Source organism: Brachycentrus maculatus, unplaced genomic scaffold, assembly GCF_059751285.1.
Source record: "Brachycentrus maculatus isolate JH-2025_06_01 unplaced genomic scaffold, ASM5975128v1 h1tg000102l, whole genome shotgun sequence".
NCBI lineage: Eukaryota > Metazoa > Arthropoda > Insecta > Trichoptera > Brachycentridae > Brachycentrus > Brachycentrus maculatus.
Genome location: NW_028280856.1, coordinates 798,274 through 804,273, shown reverse-complemented (window position 1 = coordinate 804,273; position 6,000 = coordinate 798,274). Strand labels below are relative to the sequence as shown.

Here is a 6,000-nt window from a genome sequence, read left to right as displayed (position 1 = left end):
ATTGTCGAAACCGGTTGGATAAAATTACGAAAAACAAATGTGATTTAAATCAATGTTTAAGTTTAAGTATCTTTAAAAAACATTGAAGGCATATGAGGGTTTTTTATTTAAAGTAAATGATAAAGAAATGAAAATTGAAAGGATTTGATCTTGTGTACAAATAAAAGGGTTGCTGTATAAAAGCTTTCCTTAATTTAACATAGATGGCTGTTGTGAACTCATACTGTCATGAGACTAATCAATATATCTAGGAGTTCTAAAAAAATTAACAGAGTGGTTTTCAATCATGGGTAGAATGCTGAATGTTGCAAGTGTGTTGATTTATCACTTAACCAGCCTATGACATGTCATACCTTTCAGACTTTTATAGTCTTCTTTGTCTATGTTGAGATGTAAACATGTAAAAAAAGTGAAGAAAATCCTGATTTGTGAACAACCATTTCGAAACATTCAATAATTCAATAGTAATTGTATCTCTCTCTCTCTCTCTCTCTCTCTCTCTCTCTCTCTCACTCTAACCCTTATCCACATCCAACGGTGCATAGGGCACTGCATCGTATTGACGCAATGTTATCTTGATCGTTAATTATATGAAGGCAAGGTGATCACTCTTGCGCTTCAGTGACCAGTCCAGAGTAATATTACATAAATATTAGAGTGTAAATACATTAATATTTATTCTCACCCCCCCTGGGAATCGAACCTGGGACCTCCAGCACGGTAGCTAAACACGCTGACCATAACACCGCGGAGGCGGACTAAGTACTGTATACAGTTGTGCAAAACTGCGTAGACTTTGTTTATTTTATAACTATAAAAAATACCGGAAAAATACTGTATTGGCAATAACGGTAAATACATCCCCTACGACTTTCAGTATTTTTCGATAGCTTTCAAAAGATTTTCATCCATTGTCGGGAAGTTTACGGTGTGTTTCCGATAGTAAAGTATACTGTAGATAATCTTTGTCGAAGAAACGATAACAATGTAGGTACTAAGGATAATATTTCAGAGGAGTTTCGTGACGCGACTTCCTCCATAATTTGTATTCACTACGAGGCCTTAAGATCCTTGAAGGTGATATCAGTAGTTTCTTCCTTGTTACATTTCTTAGATCATTTATTCCTTTGTCCGCCTCCGTAGTGTAATGGTCAGTACGCTCGGCTAACGTTCTGGAGGTCCCGGGTTCGATTCCCAAGGGGGGTAAAATAAATATACGTGATTTTTTCACTGTTATATTTATTCAATGTTACCCTGGACTGGCACCTGATCACCTTTCCTTCATGTGTAAACGATCAAGATAACACTTCGTTTATATGACGCAGTGCCCTATGCACCACTGGGGTGCGGGTAAGGGTTTTATTATATATTATTATTGTTTTCACCACTTTTTTTACTAAAACAATTTAATTTACCGGTTTCGACAATACCTTGTCATCATCAGGGTTTATTTGGAATAAAAAACATTGAAATACTCTCACCAAAAACTTCCACACACTCCATAAAAATCCGAAATGTTATTTTTATAAATTTTTTATAAAATGTGCCACAAAGTATCTGCGGAAAATATTCAAGAAAAGAAAATCTAAATACTTATACCTAGATACTTTTTTTATTATTTTGCGTGTAGGTTTTAATGACAGGAATAAAATAAACACAATATATATATATATTTGAACAAAACTATTAATATACATATAAAATACAACGAGATAAAATTAAGAAAGGTGAGAGATGGTTTGAGCATGTGAATCGAATGAGTCAGAAAAGAAAAGTAAAACAAATTTATGAGGGGTATGTGGTTGGTTATAGAAGCAGAGGAAGACCGAGGAAAACTTGTCATGATCAATTATTTCAAATGCTTGAAAATGGTCATGTCCGGAGTCGAAATAATCGGCGGGTATGTATGAGGAGATGCATGAATGCGGAAGAGGTAAAGATTGTTGAAGATTCTTTAATCTCTGCCTACCCCTGCGGGAAAGCTGCGTGATGGTAAGTTGGTAAGTTATTTTACTAAAATTACGTTATAAAAATATAACCTGATTCCTTTTTCGCCATCAGATATGGATAATACAATTGGCGGACACGCAATTCATCGTGTTATTCGGCCACATCATCCATGATTACTTGATAGCTTCAGACGGTTTTCCCAATTTTCATTCGCGTATTTCATATCACTTCCGGCAATTGCATTGCTTGTAAATGTAGTTATATCTGCAAATAATATGGTTACTCGGAAAAATGTTCACGTAAGCGTATATGGAGAGATGTATTGATCCTGTTCTCCTCTATCTAATTCTTAACTTGACTTTTATTTTGAATATTTTTTGTTTACATATTTCAAAGTACAATAATTAATTTATTTAACTTATAAATATTCTAAACATGCATAACCTGTTTCTGGCTATGCAATGTATATTACGCAATCGTAGAAGCTAGTTGTAATAATTTTAAACGAGAAAAAGGTGAAAAAGAGTAGAAAAAAATTAAGGAAAATATGCCAAATGAGACTGAGTTAAATAATAAATAAATGTGAAAAGATACGCAAAAAAAAATATTCGGAACGTAAAATCAAAAGTTTAGGAATTTAAAAAATATATTTATAGGGACTGGACTACCCACAGGAAAAATGACAAATTTTAAAACATGCTTCAGACATCAACAAGACATATTTTGAATTTAACTTAACTTCGTTATACGTGTATTAAAAGTGACGTCAATACGTAAATCAGGCGTGGCTATAAGATTTAATTATTCAATGAGAAACATTTTTTCTGTATAAAATAAAGAGAAAAAATTATATTTTCACTGTGTTCGTATACAATAAGACAGAAAACAGTATTTATAATTTTTAAAATTTCTTTTCTGCATTTTTCAGTCTCACTTATAAACATGTATGTAAATATATACATTTGTATACCATATATGCAAGCCAATACATATTGATAAGCTATATAGTGGTCAGTACGAAAACAAGTTATTGTACCAAAACTATGTACTATGAACACACACTGCACACACATGAGGTATTACATATTATGTCGACATTTTAACAAAGTGTTCATAGAGATATCGGTTTGATCCCATTATAAAATCACTTTTATTTAATGTTTAAACAAATATTTTATTAAAAAAGAGCATATCTTACCGGAAACTGAAAATTATACGTTGATATGACTTTAAAAAAATACATGTTTTTGTAGATAAAAGAACATATGTATCCCATTTTATTCAGTTTCGTTTTAAAATCTGTTGGTTAAGATTTTTGCGAGATTAAGGTCATTTGAAATACCATTATTCACCGATAAAAAGTAAAAAACAACAAATTCAATAATATTTTGAGACCAGTTTTATGATTTTATTGCGAATGATTTCAGTATTTTTATTGTTACGATTTCACATTTTCAAAGAACAATTTTTGAATATTCTTTTCGTAGAAAATATTTTGTATTGCCAAAGTATTTTCTATATAAAACTATTATTTAAAAGCGGGGTTAGTTGATGAATATTTTGAAAGTAATTATGGAGGAAAATCTGCAATAATTTGATGATTTTTTACTTAAATATCGTTTATGACGATTTATTAATGAATAAAACAACGCTTTGATAAGTTGGATGATTAAAAATCATTTAAATTTTAGCTTTTACATATCCCGAGTAGGCGCCGATTTTCCACTGCGCATTTTCGCCCGGAAAATCTATTCGGTTGGCAACACCGCGGTCCGCGGCGCCCGCGCCATCTCAGCGAATTTATTTTCATTCAGTTGGCATCCGGGTCTCGTCGGGCAAGGTTGGCAGCCGTGCACGCCGAACTGACACCGTACAACTGTCAAGATATCAAATATTATAACCAACAAGAAGACGCACCTACCAAAGACATTCGCGAAGCGAAAATTCGCCTGGTAACGTGTACTCTCCGTGACGTCATCGGACGCAACTGTCAAATCTTTTGCATTAACGGGCGTAAAACGTCGGTGTTATTATCTTTATTTAAAATATTTTAAAGTCGACTGTAAATAGTCGGAATTCATTCGGACGATTGCCACGGTTGAAGCCTTGAAATCACTGTTTTGAATTTAATTGCTATTGTTGACCGCATAAATATTTGTGAAATTACGGTTCTTACGATCTTCTGACTTCGAAAGGCGAGCAGCATTTGTTTTCATCAAATTCCTCTACTGGTAAGTCATTCTTATTATGTATTATTATTTATAAATAAAGATATAAATTATTAATCTGATTTTAAATTTATTACGAACGTATTCATAAAATTATTCAAACATATGAATTAATAAAAAAATAATTACAACAATTTTTAGATACGTACCTAAACAGTTAAATAAAACAGAAAAAAATTGTTGCAATTTTGTTTCATGACCTAGTTTTTAACACTGTACATATTTCAATATGTATGTAAATAATATACATATATATATATATATATATATATATATATATATATATATATATATATACATATATATATATATATATATATATATATATATATATATATATATATATATATATATATATATATATATATAAATATATATAAATATATGTATATATATAAATATATATATATATATATATATATATATATATATATATATATATATATATATATATATATATATATATATATATATATATATATATATATATATATATATATATATATATATATATATATATATATATATATATATATATATATATATATATATATATATATATATATATATATATATATATATATATATATATATATATATATATATATATATATATATATATATATATATATATATATATATATATATATATATATATAATATATATATATATATATATATATATATATATATATATATATATATATATATATATATATATATATATATATAATATATATATATATATATATTTTTTCATTAACATTATTTATGCATTAATTTATTTCTCAGTGATCGTGTAATCTACATAAACACTTTTAAATAGATTTAAAAAAAAATTAATATATTCTTTTTTCTAATGAATTATTTTAAAGACTTATGGGCACGTTTTTATTGATTTAATTGTGTACAATTGTGTATAAAATTTCCTATCCAGATTTGATGAATTTTCCATTAGGGCACAGTACCTTAAATCTCGCCTGAAAATTTATTTCCAGAATTATGCAACTTGGGGTGGTAAGATTTTTTTTCACGATTGTTCATTAAATTCGAGTTGTGGGGTTAGACTTTTGTCTCGTAGTTACTACCGCGTACTCTTCCAGGTTCTAGGTACGAGTTTCTAGGTTCGAGCCCACTCTACCACAACTTGATTCCAGTTTTAAAAAGGCAACTTAGCCTTCGAAAAATACCATAAAATTAAAATATTTCTGCATATTATAAATATTTTTGTAATTGTAAAAAACAAATCAGTTACATCAAATAAAAACCTATCGCGAAAACAAAACTAGCAGTGCACAATGGAGTCCTGGTTCCAACCCTGATGCATGGAAGTGAAGCATGGAGTTAGCAAAAGAAAGACTGAATGCAGCGTAATACATCTCTCAGACTAATTTGCGGTAAAGCGATGTATGATAGATGTTCGAATGGTGATATAAGGAAAGAATGCAAGGCCGAGATAAGCATTATCCATAAAATTTAAAAAGGTGTGTTGAGATGGTTTGGGCACGTGAATCGAATGAGTGAGGAAAGAAAGGTTAAACAAATTTATGAGGCGAATGTAGTTGGTGATAAGGTAAGAAGATAAGTAATTCAAATACTAGAAAGTGGTCAGGTCAGAAGTCGGCCGGTGTGTTGTCCACCTCCGTAGTGTAGTAGTTAGCACATTTAGCTACCATAATGGGGGTCCTTGGTTCAATTCCCAGGGGGGAAAAAAACATGTTTTTTTCACTGAAATATTTATTTATTACAACCTTGGAATGGTACCTGAAGCGTAGGATTGACGATCTTCCTTTTATATAATACACGATCGAATAAACATTGT

At 29.9% G+C, this 6,000-nt stretch overlaps 1 protein-coding gene and 1 long non-coding RNA gene across 5 annotated transcripts in view; one reads left to right on the top strand and one right to left on the bottom strand.

The window, feature by feature from the left end:
* Nucleotides 1-1,596: 1,596 nt before the first annotated feature.
* On the bottom strand, nt 1,597-3,424 carry LOC148310258 (uncharacterized). The gene is made up of 2 exons (XR_015837418.1): nt 3,149-3,424; nt 1,597-2,214 (listed from the first exon to the last, which is right to left on the bottom strand). It is a non-coding gene; the product is annotated as an uncharacterized LOC148310258 (long non-coding RNA).
* A 338-nt stretch (nt 3,425-3,762) lies between these two features.
* The window catches only part of cpx (synaptic transmission protein complexin), a 561,632-nt gene continuing 559,394 nt past the window's right edge, over nt 3,763-6,000 (top strand). For all 4 annotated transcript variants that reach the window (XM_088258682.1, XM_088258679.1, XM_088258681.1 and 1 more), the window contains exon 1: nt 3,763-4,181. The gene's annotated coding sequence lies outside the window, so the exon portion shown is untranslated. The remainder of the gene's footprint in view (nt 4,182-6,000) is intronic.